This window comes from Geotrypetes seraphini, chromosome 7 (assembly GCF_902459505.1).
Source record: "Geotrypetes seraphini chromosome 7, aGeoSer1.1, whole genome shotgun sequence".
NCBI classification, from domain to species: Eukaryota; Metazoa; Chordata; class Amphibia; order Gymnophiona; family Dermophiidae; genus Geotrypetes; species Geotrypetes seraphini.
In genome coordinates, this window is record NC_047090.1 from 58,806,103 (window position 1) to 58,824,121 (window position 18,019).

At 51.3% G+C, this 18,019-nt stretch overlaps 1 protein-coding gene across 2 annotated transcripts in view; it reads right to left on the reverse strand.

Annotated features, from left to right (window-relative positions):
* Window positions 1–18,019, reverse strand: part of NUP50 (nucleoporin 50) — a 220,834-nt gene that overhangs the window by 132,504 nt on the left and 70,311 nt on the right. The window lies entirely within an intron of this gene.

The window sequence follows — 18,019 nt, forward strand, 5'->3', positions numbered from 1 at the left end:
TTCCATCCATAAAAATAATCAATAAAAACCTTGTACACCACCCATCCCCCCCTTCCTTGGATGTGCATTTAATCTAACAACAAAAACATAACTATAATGATTCTACAAAGGATATCAATGGGCCCTAAATTAGTTTAAAATTTTTATTATTCCCTAACAGAACAGCGTTCATTTTCTCATATTTATAAATTAAATATAAACTTGCCCACCATGATGATTTTATTTTAAATTATGTATGTTAATTCTGTAAACCGTCTAGTTTTAAACGATACAGAAATTTTAAAAATAAATATTGCACCCTCACCTTTAGGAAAAAGCTGTGCTGGACAGATAGTAGATGCACCCCATATGCAAAAATGGAATGTGTTATGTAAGGTTGTACCCCCTACCCCCCAGAGATGCAGCTGTGCTGCACTAATAGAGCTAGCGATGCACTCATGGAGTTGGATAAGCCTCCACATGCAGAGATGGAGCCAGGCCATACAGAAGCAGGCAATATGGGCTCCACACTTAAAGAGGGAGCTGGCAGAGACAGAAGGGAAAACTACTCCACAACCAATTAAGGAGCTAGGCTGCACAGATACCCTGTGTCCCTCAAGAAAGGGAAATATTTGCACCTCAAACAGATATGGACGTCTTACAGGCAATTTATAACCATGATTCTTCTCCAGAGAGCTGCACTGCAACAACAGAGAAAAGAGCCATGCACTATGCCCCTATATAAAACCATGTAGCCTTAACAAAGGAACTGGACTGTCCAGTTTGAGATGGGGCCAAATTCCAACACAAAGATGGAACTGAATCACACCACCATAATCAGTGCAGTGAGCTATATGCAGGGGTGATGGATCCAAGGCCCACTCCCATAGCTGTAGTTGCACAAGCAGACTAGCCAAGTCAGAAATGAAGCCCTTTTGAAACAAAAAGAGCGAGAGAGCTCTCCAGGTAACAGAGACCAGTACAAACAGATAAAGATAGAGCTACACTCAACAGGCCAAAAAGGTGTAGCACTGAAAGATAAAGCAATGCTCAACAGGATTTAATGGCCAGCAGGCTGCGATGAAGTGCCCAGATAGAAGAAAGGGAACCAAACTCCCTCAAGAAACCAAGAGGACAAGGGCTGTAAGAAGTCAGCATCCTACATTCAACATAGAAACTGAGCTCCACTGCCAGAGAAGGTCTATGCCCCCAGTCCTGCAATAAGGCAGAGCTCCACAACCAGAAAAGAAACAACTCCCTTCATCCTGAAAGGGGGCTACCCCCCCCCCCCGACAGAGCAGAACCTAAGATTAAGCCCCTCCCACAAGATGTAACTGAACGACTGCACTCCACAGCTACATCCTAATACAGTGGTGCCTCACACAACGAACTTAATTCGTTCCAGGAGCAAGTTTGTTATGCGAAAAGTTCGTTATGTGAAACGCGTTTTCCCATAACAATACATGTTAAAAAAAATAATTCATTCTGCAGCATAAAATATGCTAAGATGACATAAAAAAAGATAAATTTTTTGTTATTATGTTTATTTAGATACATCTAAAAACATAATTGTTTTTTAAAACAACACACATTTTTTAAATTTAAAGACAGACTAAGTAGAGTCTAATTTTACAGTGAGAGAGGGCAGAGTCTCAGCGGCAAAAACTGGGACTTAACTGTTCATTTTTTAAATGCCTGCATGGTTGAAAATGTTGTCCATTTCCTTGGGCAGATCATTCTGTCTGTAATACTAGTTTATACTTACAGTATTACAAAATGGTCTAAATGGATAAGCTTTTGTTTTCCTGTTTCTTTCAATATGTAAACAGATTGCCAATGGTGAGAGAGAACAAAGCTGTTATTTTTCTAGCATCGGGGAAGCGGCGAGAGTAGCTCCGCCCCCCCCCAACGCATCAGCAGTAGGCGCCGGGCCCCTGCGAGCCGACGGTCCGCCACTGCACAGGGAGCCAGGCGGAGAGAGGGCAGTTAAGCGCAGTGCCTGCACGGAAGGATGCAGCTCGGGCGACTTCGTTGTGTGAAACGAAGTTCGTTGTGGGAAGCAAGACCTGAAGTTCGTTGTGCGCAGCGTTCGCTGTGCGAGGCGTCCGTTATGCGAGGCACCACTGTACCATATCCAGAGTTAGGGCAATGCATAGAAGCAGGAATGACGGTGCGCTTGAACCTCCAGTTAGTGATCTCTGCTCCTATATGCAAGAGAGGCAGAGAGAGAAATGAGAGGGAAGGGCAGAGAGAGACAGGGGGGTGGGGGGGGAGAGAAAGACAGGGACAGACAACCTGGCAAGGAGCCACACAATCCAGAGAAACAGAAAGGTGCATTAGTCTCATAGTTGGGAGCTGTACTCCCCCATAAGGAGACAGAGGTTTAGATGTACTGTTGGCTATATCTGCAGATCAGAGCTAGAAAGCCTAAATGGTCTTATCGTATACAGGGAAGGGAGAAGAGCCCAATGGAAGACCTGCCCACCTGAAAAATACAGACACCAGTCAGAGGAATCATTGACAAACTATGCCCCAAATTGCTATGTATACCAGAGAATAAGAAAGGGATACAGCATCCAAGTCAAATGTGATGCATGCTGTTGAATATGTACATCTATAAACATGAGTCCCCACATAAATCAGGCAGTAGGGCTTGTCAAAAAAAAACTAGGGAGACAAACAAAAAGAAAAAAGAGCATCGGCCTATGAGGACTGAGACTCCCAAAAATAGCAATTAGCAAACCCCCCCAAAAAAAAACCAACCCCTCAACTCCTGAATTTGACACTGTAGATCACCATCTACTATCAATACGATGTCCTCGCTTGGATTCCAAGAATCTATTATCTCATGTTTTCTTCCTATCTGTCCCATCACACTTTTAGCACATGCTCCAGAGTGTATCTTAGGGCTCAACCCTGGGACCTCTTCTTTACTCCATCTGCTCTTCCTTCCTCGGCACTCTAATCCCCTCCTACGGCTTCCATTTCTATGTTTGGATCTTGCAAATCTACCTCTGTGCACCCAAAATTTCTACTAGAACCCAGACAAGTCTCAGACTGCCTGTGACACTGCTACCTGGATGTCTCACTGCCATCTAAAATTAAACATGGCCAAGACTGAACTCCTCATAAGAAGATAAGAATAGCCTTACTGCGTCAGACCGATGGTCCATCAAGCCCAGTAGCCTGTTCTCACAGTGGCTAATCCAGGTTACTGGTACCTGGCCAAAACCCAAGGAGTAGCAACATTCCATGTTACCGATCCAGGGCATGCAGGGCTTCCCCCATGTCTTTCACAATAACAGACTATGGACTTTTCCTCCAGGAAATTGTCCAAACCTTTCTTAAAACCAGCTACGCTAACCGCTCTCCCGCTGCCGGGTTGGGGGGGGGGTCCAGTATCAGTTTGTGGTGGGAGAGACTGAGCATCTCTCCCTCTGCCAGGGGATGTATTGGTTGGGCGGAAGAGATTGGGCATCTCTCCTGCTGCCAAGGGGGGTTAGGAGGGATGTTACTGTCAGCGTCACGGCAGTTTGGGATTTTTTAAAAATTGCATGTCAAAACACACACCATAGACATGTTTTTCACAGTGCTGGCACTGTAACAGAACCCCTGGACCAGTCACTGATTTTTGTCACCAAAAGCAGACGTCGCTCTTGGAGAATGGCTCAGCGATTTTTAAGAATCCACCGGAGTGCTTTTTTAAATACTGAAGAGCCCATATGCATAGCAGTGTTGGAGACTGCTAGAAAATTCGCAGAAGACGCCGCTAAAATACGTGCTTGCTAAATCAGCAGGAACCTATTTAGCGAGCACGTTAAAGGCAGCTTTTGTTTTGAGAATCTGGCTCCTATTCTTAGGTCTGCTCATGCTGAGTAAGCTTTTGAGTAGCAGCTTCTATTCTGTCACCGAAGAGTTCCTCACCTAGACAAGGGATGTTGGTTAAATGATCTTGTAGATTAATATCCATATCAGAGACTCTGCCAAACCAGACATCTCCTAGCAACAGACATGGCGGATGCTCTGGATGACATTTCAAAAGCATCAAATGCCATTCATGCCACATATTTTCAGGTCTGAAGGAGACAGAGTAGTCTGCTGAAAATCAGATAAGTGGTCTGATGGAATATGTTGCTCAAAATCAGCCAACTTCTTGATGAGATATTTAAAATAAAAAGACATGTAGAAGTTGTAATTTAGAACTCAGTTGGTTAACAAAGTTGTGATACAGACAATGACCAAATTTATCCATAGTATACCCCTCACGTCCTGGTGGCGCAGTGGCATAAACTCTGGAGCTGGAAGACTTTTTAAGTCTTGATTCCACAAGCAACGATTGATGCGGGAGTTGCGGTTTGTTAAAGCCAGGACATAATATTATTCTGTAGAGGAAGTCAATCTTTCTTGAAGTTATAGTGACAGAAAGAGTCTCCCAGTTTTTAAAGAGAGCTTCTTTGACTTGATTGTGTAAAGGCAACTTAAGCATCTCTTTTGGAGGTTCATCAAAGTCCAATGCATCCAAGAGTTCTGCTCTGGGTTCAGTGTCAGCCTCTAATTTGACAGGGAGAGCTTTCCCTAACAGTGTAATATTTAGTAAAGGAAAATCCCTCAGGAAAAGATCTTCTAGGAAGAAGAGACGGATCTAAAAGAGATACCATATGATTCAGCAGCAGATAATGTGGACTCACATTCAAAATCAGTATGACGGGAGAAGTCAAACAACTTCATGAACTCCAGGGAATTCTTTGTATGATGACGATTTTGGAAGGGATCAATGAGAACGTTGAAAAGAACTTCCCTGATGTCAGTACTGATCTGATGAAGATGAGGAGGACGAACATGAGGATCTTTTGAACCTGGAAGTATGTGATGTTTGATGCAGAACATCGATGTCTCAATGAAGAGGACAGATGCCTCGGTGGAGAATGTCGAAGTCTTGATTGGGATCGATGTAGAGATGAAGATCGACGATAGGAAGGAGACTGGCATATCAGTGAAGTCCTGGAATCGGTACCATGCGGCCTCGGAGTGCTGTGCTCGAGCTGGGGCAGTACCGAGGGAATCAATGCAAGCACCAGTGTCAAGTGCAATTTGAATGTCACCTAACTCCCTGAAGAAAAACTCATTGAGTTGTTCCCTGAAGATCAACAGCTGGTACCATCGATGTAGACTCAATCAAGTCAATGAATAGGGGGAACACAAATTCAATGGTTACTGTATGATGAGTGATTAAAGATACTATGATACATCGAATGCAAAATCACTCCAAAATAATAACTAGTAGTTCATAAAGCAATGTTACTTACCGTAACAGTTGTTATCCAGGGACAGCAGGCAGCTATTCTCACTAGTGGGTGATGTCATCCGACAGAGCCCCGATACGGACATCTTGCAAGCATGTTTTGCTTGAAGAAACTCAGAAGTTTCGAGATGCCCGCACCGCGCATGCGCCAGTGCCTTCCCGCCCGATGCTCCGGGCGTGTCTCCTCAGTTCAGGTAGCTAGCAGAGAAGCCAACCCAGGGGAGGTGGGTGGGACGTGAGAATAGCTGCCTGCTGTCCCTGGATAACAACTGTTACGGTAAGTAACATTGCTTTATCCCAGGACAAGCAGGCAGGTATTCTCACTAGTGGGTGACCTCCAAGCTAACCCCAATGGGATGGTGGGAGAGTTGGCAACTTTAAGAGAACAAATTTTGTAACACTGTTTGGCCAAACTGTCCATCCCGTCTGGAGAAAGTATCCAGACAATAATGAGAGGTGAATGTATGAACCGAGGACCAAGTGGCAGCCTTACAAATCTCCTCAATCGGTGTCGATCTGAGGAAGGCTACAGATGCTGCCATTGCTCTGACCCTATGGGCTGTGACCTTACAGGGAAGGGATAATCCAGCCTGGGCATAACAGAAAGAGATACAAGCCGCCATCCAATTTGAGATGGTGCGCTTCGATACAGGTCGTCCCAACTTGTTTGGATCAAAGGAGACGAAAAGTTGAGGAGCAGTTCTGTGTGGTTTGGTGCGATCCAAGTAGAAAGCCAAAGCACGTTTACAGTCCAGAGTGTGCAGAGTCGATTCTCCAGGATGAGAATGAGGCTTTGGAAAAAACACTGGAAGCACGATGGATTGGTTGAGATGAAATTCAGAGACCACTTTAGGTAGGAATTTCGGATGAGTGCGGAGGACCACCTTGTCATGATGGAAAACTGTGAAAGGTGGGTCCGCCACCAAGGCCTGAAGCTCACTGACCCTGCGAGCAGATGTGAGGGCCACCAGAAAAACCACTTTCCAAGTGAGAAACTTTCGGGAAGCCTTGCTCAGAGGCTCAAAAGGAGGTTTCATAAGCTGAGAAAGGACAACATTTAGATCCCAAACCACTGGAGGCGATTTGAGAGGAGGATTAACATGAAAAAGTCCTTTCATAAATCTGGAAACCACAGGATGAGAAGAAAGAGGTTTCCCTTGTAGAGGCTGATGGAAAGCCGCAATAGCACTCAGGTGGACTCGTATAGATGTCGACTTGAGACCAGACTGAGACAGATGTAAAAGATAGTCCAAAACAGAGGATAGGGAGGCTCGCTGAGGCTCCTTAGAATTGGAAATACACCATGAAGAAAATCTAGTCCATTTTTGGGAGTAGCATTGACGAGTAGCAGGCTTCCTGGAAGCCTCCAAGACATCCCTCACCGCCTGCGAAAACTGGTGAGGAGCTACGTTGAGAGGAACCAAGCTGTCAGGTGGAGAGACTGCAGGTTGGGATGGAGCAGAGATCCTTGATGCTGAGTAAGCAGTGAAGGAAACACTGGAAGAAGGAATGGCTCCCTGCTGCTGAGTTGAAGTAGAAGGGAGAACCAAGGTTGCCTGGGCCACCGAGGAGCTATTAGAATCATGATGGCTTGGTCTGATTTCAACTTGACCAGAGTCTTCTGAATGAGAGGAAATGGAGGAAACGCATACAGAAAGCGATTCCCCCAATCCAGCAGAAAAGCATCTGCCTCGAGTCGATGAGGAGTGTAGATCCTGGAGCAAAACTGAGGCAGTTTGAAGTTGTGGGGAGCCGCAAAGAGGTCTATTTGAGGAGTCCCCCAATGTGCAAATATCTGATGAAGGGAGTTGGAATGGAGAGTCCATTCGTGAGGCTGGAGGAGACGACTCAATTTGTCTGCCAAGACATTGTCCTTCCCCTGAATGTAGACAGCCTTGAGGAAGGCATTGTGGCGAATTGCCCAATCCCAGACTCTGAGGGCTTCCTGGCAGAGGGAGGCCGATCCCGTGCCCCCTTGCTTGTTGACATAATACATGGTGACCTGGTTGTCTGTACGGATGAGGACCACCATGTCGTGAAGCAGATGTTGAAAAGCCTGAAGAGCATAGAAGATGGCTCTGAGCTCCAGAAGATTGATCTGATGGAGGCGGTCCGCACTGGTCCAGAATCCGTGAGTGCGAAGCCCATCCAGATGAGCCCCCCAGGCATAGTTCGAGGAATCGGTTGTGAGAACCTTCTGATGAGGGGGAGTGTGAAACAGCAAACCTTCGAAGAGGTCATCCACCAAAGTAGAGACTGCCGAAGAGCAGGAGTGACCATGATGTGTCGAGAACGGGTCTGACACTTGAGTCCATTGAGAAGCTAGGGTCCACTGAGGAATTCTGAGATGGAGCCTGGCAAAGGGGGTCACATGAACTGTAGAGGCCATGTGGCCCAGGAGGACCATCATGTGTCTCGCTGAGATGGACTGGCGAGAAGACACAGACTGGCAGAGACGAAGAAGAGCATCCAGGCGTTGAGGAGGAAGGAATGCTCGAAGCTGAATGGTGTCCAGTACCGCCCCGATGAAGGGAAGGGACTGGGTAGGCTGTAGATGAGATTTGGGAAAATTGATCTCGAAGCCTAGGCTTTGTAGGAAGCAGATCGTGGTCAAGGTCGCCGAAATGACCTTTGGAACTGACGGGGCCTTGATGAGCCAGTCGTCGAGGTACGGAAATACCTGAAGACCCCTGTTCCGGAGTGCAGCGGCCACCACCACCAGACACTTCGTGAAGACTCTGGGGGACGAGGACAGGCCGAATGGAAGCACTCGATACTGCAGATGTAGATGTCCCACCCGAAATCTGAGGAACTTGCGGGAGGCCGGATGAATGGGAATGTGAGTGTAGGCCTCCTTGAGATCCAGAGAGCATAACCAGTCGTTCTGCTCGAGGAGAGGGTAGAGAGAAGCAAGTGTTAGCATGCGAAACCTCTCCCTGACTAGGAATTTGTTGAGGGCCCTGAGGTCCAAAATGGGTCGCAGGTCGCCCGTCTTCTTCGGAACCAGGAAGTAGCGGGAGTAAAACCCCTGGTTTAGTTGGTCCGACGGGACCGGCTCCACGGCACGAAGCCGGAGCAAAGCCTGAGCTTCCTGGAGAAGAAGGGCGGTCTGAGTCAAGTTGGAAGGATACTCTCTTGGAGGGTGGTCCGGAGGGACCCGATGGAAATGAAGAGAGTATCCCTCCCTGATGATAGTAAGAACCCAGAGGTCGGTTGTTATGGCCTCCCATCGATAATAAAAATGATGGAGGCGCCCTCCGATGGGAAAAACAGGGGGAGGCAGAACGAGGTTGGTTATGCCCTCGACAAGACAATCAAAAAGGCTGTGTGGTCTTAGGAACAGCCGGCGACTGAGACTTGGGCTGACCCTTCTGGGGAGGCTGACGCTTCGCCGGTTGTCTCGCAGGAGGAGTTTGCCTCGGTTGATAACGCCTCTGATAAATCAACGGTGGACGAGAAGGTCGAGACTGTTGAGGCTTGGGCTTCGGCCGAAGGATTGATTGGAAGGACTTTTCGTGATCAGACAACTTCTTCGTGACAGTCTCGATGGATTCGTCAAACAGATCCGCCCCAGCACACGGGACGTTCGCCAGGCAGTCCTGAAGATTCGGGTCCATATCAATGGTCCGCAACCAGGCCAACCGGCGCATCGCCACCGAGCAAGCCGCCGCTCGGGCAGAGAGCTCGAACGCATCATAGGCAGATTGCATCAACTGAAGTCGGAGTTGGGACAACGAAGCAACCACTTCCTCAAACTCAAACCTAGCCTGGGATTCGATGTATGGAGTGAACTTTCGAAGCACAGGTAGAAAAAGCACAGTTACTTACCGTAACAGGTGTTATCCAGGGACAGCAGGCATATATTCTCACACATGGGTGACGTCATCTACGGAGCCCCAGCGCGGACAGCTTTTTAAGCAAACTTGCTAGAAGTTTCAAGTTTGCACACTGCACCACGCATGTGCTAGCCTTCTCGCCACTAGAGGGCGCATCCCCACCTCGTGGTCCTCAGTTCCATATCCAGCAAAGAAAAGCCATCCCCGGGGAGGTGGGCGGGTTGTGAGAATATATGCCTGCTGTCCCTGGATAACACCTGTTACGGTAAGTAACTGTGCTTTATCCCAGGACAAGCAGGCATGATATTCTCACACATGGGTGACCTCCAAGCCAACCAGAAAAAGGGTAGGTGGGAGGATGGCAATTTAGGAAAACAGGTTACGTAACACCGACTGGCCAAACCGGCCGTCACTCCTGGACAAGGAGTCCAGACAGTAATGGGAGGTGAACGTATGAACCGAAGACCAGGTGGCAGCTTTACATATGTCCTCCATAGGAGTAGAACGGAGGAAAGCAACCGAAGCTGCCATCGCCCGGACCTTGTGCCCCGTAACTCGACCCGAGAGCGGGAGACCAGCCCGAGCGTAGCAAAAAGAGATACAAGCAGCTAACCAGTTGGATAAGGTACGCTTGGAAACCGGATGTCCTACCCGATTAGGATCAAAGGACAAAAACAATTGAGGAACCTTCCGATGAGACTTAGTACGTTGGAGATAAAAAGCCAACGCCCTCTTACAGTCAAGCGTGTGAAGCGCCGTTTCACCAGGATGAGAATGGGGCTTCGGAAAAAATACCGGAAGAACAATGGACTGATTGAGGTGGAAATCAGACACAACCTTAGGCAAAAATTTGGGATGGGTGCGAAGAACCACCTTGTCATGATGAAACACAGTGAAAGGAGGATCCGCAACCAAAGCCTGTAGCTCGCTAATCCAACGAGCGGACGTGAGCGCAATCAAAAAGACTACTTTCCAAGTAAGAAACTTAAGGAGAGCTTTATCGATCGGCTCAAAAGGAGGTTTCATCAGTTGAGCCAAGACCACATTAAGATCCCATACTACAGGAGGAGGCTTGAGAGGGGGATGAACATTCACAAGACCCCTCATGAAACGAGAAACCAGAGGATGCAGAGAGAGGGAACGACCCTCGAGATGTTGATGGAATGCAGCAATGGCACTAAGATGCACTCGAATGGAAGTCGTCTTCAGACCAGAGTTCGACAGATGCAACAGATATTCCAGCACCGAAGACACTGGAACAGAACCTGGGTCAAGGTGGTTGGTGGAGCACCAGGAAGAAAATCTGGTCCACTTCTGGGAATAGCAAAGCCTAGTCGAGACTTTGCGAGAGGCCTCTAAGATTTCCCGCACTGAGTGAGAAACTGGAATCGAAGTCAAGGGGAAAGGAACCAAGCGGTCAGATGTGACGACTGAAGATTGGGATGTAACAGCGAACCCCGACTCTGAGACAGCAGAGAGGGAAAGACAGGCAGAAGCAGAGGCTCCCTGACACTGAGTTGAAGAAGCAGGGAGAACCAGTGTTGTCTTGGCCAACGAGGCGCAATGAGAATCATAGTGGCTTTGGTCGATTTTAGATGAACCAACGTTCTCAAAATCAGAGGAAAAGGAGGGAACGCATAAAGGAACCTCCCTTCCCAGTCGAGAAGAAAAGCATCGGCCTCGAGACGGTCCCGGGAGTACATCCGAGAACAGTAGAGGGGTAGTTTGTAAGTCTCGGGCGAAGCAAACAGATCCACCTGAGGAGTCCCCCAGCGGTCGAAGACTTCGCGTAGGACTCGGGAGTTCAGCGACCACTCGTGCGGCTGGAGGAGACGACTGAGTTTGTCTGCTAGACAATTCAGCTCCCCCTGAATGTAGACCGCCCGCAAGAAAACGTTCTGAGAGACGGCCCACGTCCAAAGCCGCAGGGCTTCCTGGCACAGAGGCCAAGAGCCCGTCCCCCCTTGCTTGTTGACGTAATACATTGCCACCTGGTTGTCTGTCCGAACGAGAACCACTCGATCGCGCAGGAGGTGACCGAAGGCTCGAGCGGCCAGATAAACGGCACGAAGCTCCAACACGTTGATGTGACACCGACGATCCGCGGCCGATCATAGGCCTTGCGTTCGTAAACCGTCTAGATGAGCTCCCCACGCATACTCCGAAGAGTCCGTGGTCAGGACCTTGCAATGCGGAGGGACGCGAAAGAGCAAACCTCCGGACAGATTGGTAGAGTTGGTCCACCAACGGAGCGAGCGTCTGAAAGACGGAGTCACAGTCAAACGTCGAGATAGCGGGTCGCGGTCCTGACGCCATTGCGAGGCCAAGGTCCACTGAGGAATCCTCAGGTGCAACCGAGCAAATGGGGTCACTTGGACCGTCGACGCCATGTGCCCCAAAAGCACCATCATGCGTTGAGCCGACACTACCTGCAGTTGTGAAACCTGCCGACCCAGGCGAAGCAGGGCCTCCAGTCGCGGAGAAGGAAGGAAGGCACGGAGGAGAACCGTGTCCAGCACGGCCCCTATAAACTGGAGGGATTGAGTCGGCTGCAAGTGAGACTTGGGAAAGTTCACCTCGAACCCGAGACCCTGAAGAAGCGTGATAGTCTGTAGGGTCGCTGAAATAACTCCTTCCCTTGTCGGGGCCTTGATCAGCCAATCGTCCAGATAGGGAAAGACCTGCAGCCCCCGGGAACGCAGAGCAGCCGCGACCACCACCATGCATTTCGTGAATACCCGAGGGGACGAAGCCAGACCGAAGGGTAGTACACGGTATTGGAGGTGCAAGTCCCCGACCTGAAATCTTAAAAACTTCCGAAAGTCGGGATGCACCGGAACATGGGTGTAAGCTTCCTTCAAATCGAGGGAGCACATCCAGTCCCCCTCGTCCAACAGAGGATATAGAATCGGAAGCGATAACATACGGAACTTCTCCTTGACCAGGAACTTGTTGAGCTTCCGGAGGTCCAAAATGGGGCGCAAGTCCCCGGTCTTCTTCGGGACCAAAAAGTAACGGGAATAAAATCCCCGGCCTCGCTGATCGAGAGGCACCCTTTCGACCGCCCGAAGGCTCAACAAGGCCCTGGCTTCCTCTCGGAGAAGGGTCAACTGGCTTCGATTGGACGGGCACGCCCCGGGGGGCATGTCTGTAGGCTGCCTGGAGAAGTTTAACGAATAGCCCTCTGAGACGGTCCGGAGCACCCATGCGTCTGACGTAATCCCAGACCAAGCCCTGGCAAAAGCCGTGAGCCGACCCCCGATGGGGAGGGGGTTGGGCGACCTCGCGGCGGGGGCCAGCCCCCGGCCGCTCATCCCGTCAAAAAGACGGCGCCGGCTTGGACGCCCCCTGCGTAGCGGGCTTGGCGGGCCCCCCTCTACCCAGTTGGTTAGGGCGACGGGGTGGAGGCCTCAAAAAGGCCGGTGATGACTTCTGAGGATACCGCCTAGGCGGTTGTTTAAAAGGCCTCTGAGCCGGCGGCTTAGGCTTTGGACGAACCAGAGACGCCAGAGAGCGTTCTTGCTCAGAAAGCCTCTTGGTAGCCGCATCCAGGGAGTCGTCGAATAACTCCGACCCGACGCAGGGTAGATTGGCCAATCGCTCCTGCAGGTTGGGGTCCATCTCGAGGGTCCGTAGCCACGCCAGCCGGCGCATGGCTACCGCACAAGCCGAGACCCTCGAGGCAAGTTCAAAGGCGTCATATACCGCATGGAACAAATAGAATCTGAGCTGGGACAGGTTCGACGCGAAAGTGGCAAATTTATCCCTGTGTGACTCCGGGATCACCCCCTGAAAATCCGGCAGATCCTTGACCATGGACCTGAGGTAGGAAGAGTAGGCGAAAGCATAGTTGAGGACCCTTGTGGCCATCTGGGAATTCGCGTACAGACGGCGGCCGAATTTATCTAGGGTCCGACCCTCTCTCCCCGGAGGGACAGTAGCCGAGACTCTCGAAGGCTGCGAGCGCTTAAGAGCCGACTCCACCCAAGAGCGACTGATGGGAGAGTTGCCCCTTGTCAAACCCCTTAGGGGGAAGAGTCCGGTATTTGGATTCCATCTTGGTGGGCACTACCGCCACTGTAAGAGGGGTCTCAAGGTTCCGCAGCAAGGTTTGAAGGAGGACCTTGTTAAGCGGGAGGCGGGGGGATTCACGCTGCGGGGCAGGTGAATCCTGTTCCTCAAAAAATTCTTTGGTATAGTGTGACCCTGCCGACAGGTCCACCCCCAAAGCCTTCGCCATGTCATGGACAAACTTAGAAAAAGAAGATGTCCGTGCAGGCGGGGAGGGTGACCGAGACTTCTCAACGGAGCCGAAGGGAGAGGCCTGGCGAGAATACCCGAACTGTCCCCCGGACCCCGACCCCCAAGAGGCACGATCCCGTGACCTCGAAGGAGTCGGGGACACAGTCCGCCGAAGAGACCCCCGTGGGGAACCCCCCGGGGTACGGGGAATGGAGGCCCGTCCCTTCCGCCTCGGTGAGGAGGCACGGGAACTCTCCCGGATCGGGGACCGTAAAAGATCTGGGTTGTCGAGGCGGAGTTCCTCGACACGCAAAGCTCCGGTCTCGGGCGGGGTCGAGCGACGACTCCTCAGAGGCGAGGCACGAGCCCGCTTAGCCTTTTTAAGGCGGTGCTTCGCCCGAGGCTTACTCGAGGGCGAGGAACCCCGCGAAGACCTCGGGGACGAGGACGAGGAGATCCGGCGTACCCGGCGCTGCTTGTCTCGGGATCGCACACTGACCTCGGGGTGTCTCACCGGGGTCGGATCCGAGGGAAGCGTCGAGGTCGAGGCCGAGGGGGCTTCAGCCGCTGAAAGGCCGGTGCCCGAGGCCGAGGCCGCCAACTGCGGGGCCCCCGAGACCGAAGGCGAGGCCGAAGCCTGCTGCAAGGTCTCAATGGCCCCGGAAAGCTCCGAGGAGATTAAAGCGCGAAGCAACTCCTGGAACGCCGGGATAGTGAGACCCGGAGGCAACACCTGGGGGCGCTCCGCAGAGGGCGACCTCGGTTTCGAGTATTCCCTCGGGGCTAACCCCTTCGACACCTTGGGCTGGGTCGAGGTCGACGGTCCCGCCGACGAAGCGCCCGAGGATGGCTTCCTGTTAGATGAAACTGAGGAAGGAAGTGGAGACTTACCCGGGGCTTGCTTCTGCGAGGCAACCGGCTTCGCGGGAGCCGAGGGGTCCGATGTCGAGGCCGAGGTCGAGGCCGGGGCCGAAGCCGAGGCCGAGCTCGAGGCCTTCCCCGTCGGGGTATCGGCGGCAAAGAGATCAGCCATGCGGGCCTTGCGACGAGTAAGGGCCCGTTTCTGGAAGGTGGCACACTTAGGGCACGATGCTGTTGGGTGATGGGGCCCCAAACACCGTATACAGCACCTGTGAGGGTCAGTGATGGACAAAAGCCTATCACACCTACCACACTTCTTAAAACCCGTTACGGGCCGGGACATGGGCCCAAAACAAGGCCGGGAACAAGCGAGGTTCCTCGGCCACGGCTACCGGGAGCCCCCGGAGCGAAAAGGAAAAACAAAATTTTTTTTTTTTTTTTTTGAGAAATAAAGAAAACAAAGAAAGAAGATAAACGTAGCGCAGCGACCGCGTCGAAAATCCGAACACAGCCGCGGCGACAGAAGGCAAAAGTAGCACAAATTTATCCACAGGGCTTCTGGCTCCGCGGATGAAAATGAACTGAGGACCACGAGGTGGGGATGCGCCCTCTAGTGGCGAGAAGGCTAGCACATGCGTGGTGCAGTGTGCAAACTTGAAACTTCTAGCAAGTTTGCTTAAAAAGCTGTCCGCGCTGGGGCTCCGTAGATGACGTCACCCATGTGTGAGAATATCATGCCTGCTTGTCCTGGGATAAAATTCCAAGTAGGTTGCAAAGTGGAAGTTGTAATTCAAGACTCTAGATGCCATCATCGAATTCTGATAGATGCGTCGCCCAAACTTATCCATGGTTCTGCCCTCGCGGCCCGGAGGTACGGAAGCGTAGACCTGGCCAGGATGAGACCGCTTGAGCGAGGATTCGACCAGGAGGGACTGGTGCGAAAGCTGAGGACCCTCGAAGCCTTTATGATGTACCGTGCGGTACCGCGAATCCAACTTGCCAGGGACCGCAGGGATAGAGTAAGGAGACTCGAAGCAGCGCATGAAGGTCTGGTCGAGGAGCTTGTGCAAGGGAAGCCGCAAGGACTCCGCCGGAGGCCGAGGCAAGTGCATGGTATCGAGATACTCTTTGGAATATCGAGACCTCGCGTCTAGAGTAATGTCCAAGTCATCCGCCATCTGCCTGAGGAACGATGAAAAGGACAATTGGTCCGCTGTCGTCGTTCCGCGAGACGGACTAGAGGAAGACGAAGCCTCATGCTCCAAAGAGGCCTGTGAACAACAGGACGAGTAGAAAACTTCGGGGTCCTCGAACTCCGGGCCCGGAGGAGGAGACCCAGTCGAAGCAGCATACCCCAGTCGAGGCAATTTCTTCTGAGGCGAGACGGTCGAGTGTCGAGAGGAATGCTTCGAAGAATGCCTGGACCGATGACCCTCTCGATGCCTGGAAGGAGATCGAGTCCTTCTGTGCGAGACTGGGTCAGACGCTTCCAAGGAGCAGATCGGACTCGACGCCGTCGATCTCAAAGGTGGAAGAGTCGGTGCTTCTCTGGACGTCGCCCAGGTTTGATAGGGAGTTCGAAAGAACTCGTCCTGCTTCCTGCTATGCCCCGGACTGGATGGCCCCGAAGGTGGACGCCACACTGAATCATGGGGCGGAGTAATCGGTTCCAAGGGAGGCAGGTCACTAAACGAGGGTTTCCTCGAGGGAATGGGCTCCAGAGGAGGCATCTCGCTAAGAGAAGCCCTCCTCGATGGAATCGGTTCTAAAGGAGGCATAACATTCTCGGAGGACCTCCTCGAGGATCCAGACACCACTCGCCGCTCCTCCTCGCCGAGCAACGAGGTCGTGCGGCGAGGAGGAGGAGGAGGGGGCGGTCCGCCCCTCGAAGCCGAAGCTGGGAGGTCACCCTGGATGGTGGCAATCAGACGAGGCCCCATGGTTTGCATGAGCTCAACGAACTGAGCCTCCAGAATGGACCGCAGCGAAGCCGATATGGAGGGATCCGCACCAAAAGGGGGCCTTCCGCACGGTCTCCGCGCTCTTTAGGTGCAGAGTGTTTCTGCTTGCCAGCTTTCGGCACCTTGAGCACCACTGGTGGATCTGTAGGGGTCGAGACCTGCTCCGAGGAAACGGAGGGAGGCACCGGCGCCGACGTCGGGGCCGAAACCGGGGTGAAGGATGCCGGTTTCAGAAGGCCCGAAGCAGCTGGGGAGGTAGCGGGCTTCGCTGAAGAAGTCGAAGCTCCTGTCGATGTCGATGTCGAAGCAGCAGGCGCATTACGAAGCATCCATCTTGAACATGGACTCACAGAGCAGACAGCGGCGCTTAAACGCTCTCACCATCAGAGTGGAGCAAGGCTGGCACGATTTCGGAAAGTGATCCGGTCCCAGATACTGTAAGCAGCGTCGATGAGGGTCCGTGAGCGAAATCGCGCGCTGGCACTTGCTACACTTTTTGAAACCGGTAATCGGCCGGGACATAGGCCGAAAAAGCTCCGCCGCAAGGTCGAAGGCGCGGGGCCTCAGCCACGCGGCCGACCCGGAGTCGGAAGAAAAAATTTTATTTTTTTTTTTTTTCGAAAAAAGAAATCAAAGAATGAAATAAACGCACAGGAGAGCCCAAAAGAACTCAACCCGCGGCAAAAAGAAGGCAAAAAAGATATTCAATGGGCGCAAATTGAAGATAGACTTCTCAGCTCCGCGGAAGAAAAAGAACTGAGGAGACACGCCCGGAGCATCGGGCGGGAAGGCACTGGCGCATGCGCGGTGCGGGCATCTCGAAACTTCTGAGTTTCTTCAAGCAAGACATGCTTGCAAGATGTCCGTATCGGGGCTCTGTCGGATGACATCACCCACTAGTGAGAATACCTGCCTGCTTGTCCTGGGATAAAGATAATATCAACTTATAATGAAAGCATGCTCAGAGACATGGAGGAGAAAACAAGGGGCGAACCCCTAAACTATCACCCAATTATCACATATTCAATATATTGTCAGTTGATATTTTAAAACTCTTTATTTGATTGTGTACCCACAGAATAAAACTTTTTCATGTGATAAGAACATAAGAAGTTGCCTCTGCTGAGTCAGACCAGAGGTCCATCTTGCCCAGCGGTCCGCTCCCGCGGCGGCCCATCAGGCCTACTGCCTGAGCAGTGGTCCCTGACTATTTCTTTAACCTACCTCTACTCCTATCCCTATAACCTACCTCTACTTCTATCTGTACCCCTCAATCCCTTTGTCCTCTAGGAACCTATCCAAACCTTCTTTGAAGCCCTGTAACGTGCTCCTGCCTATCACAGCCTCCGGAAGCGCATTCCATGTATCCACCACTCTTTGGGTGAAAAAGAACTTCCTAGCATTTGTCCTAAACCTGTCCCTTTTCAATTTCTCCGAGTTCCCCCTTGTACTTGTGGTTCCCCATAATTTGAAAAATCTGTCCCTGTCTACTTTTTCTATGCCCTTAAAGATCTTGAAGGTTTCTATCATGTCTCCTCTAAGTCTCCACTTCTTCAGGGAGAACAGCCCCAGCTTTTCCAGTCTGTCTGTATATGAGAGGTTCTCCATACTCTTTATCAGCTTAGTTGTTCTTCTCTGGACTCCCTCAAGCACTGCCATGTCCTTCTTCAGGTACGGCAACCAGTACTGGACACAGTACTCCAGATGCGGGCGTACCATTGCACGATACAGTGGCAGGATGACTTTCTTCGTCCTGGTCGTGATACCATTCTTAATGATACCCAACATTTTGTTTGCTTTCCTTGAGGCTATGGCGCACTGTGCCGACGCCTTCAAAG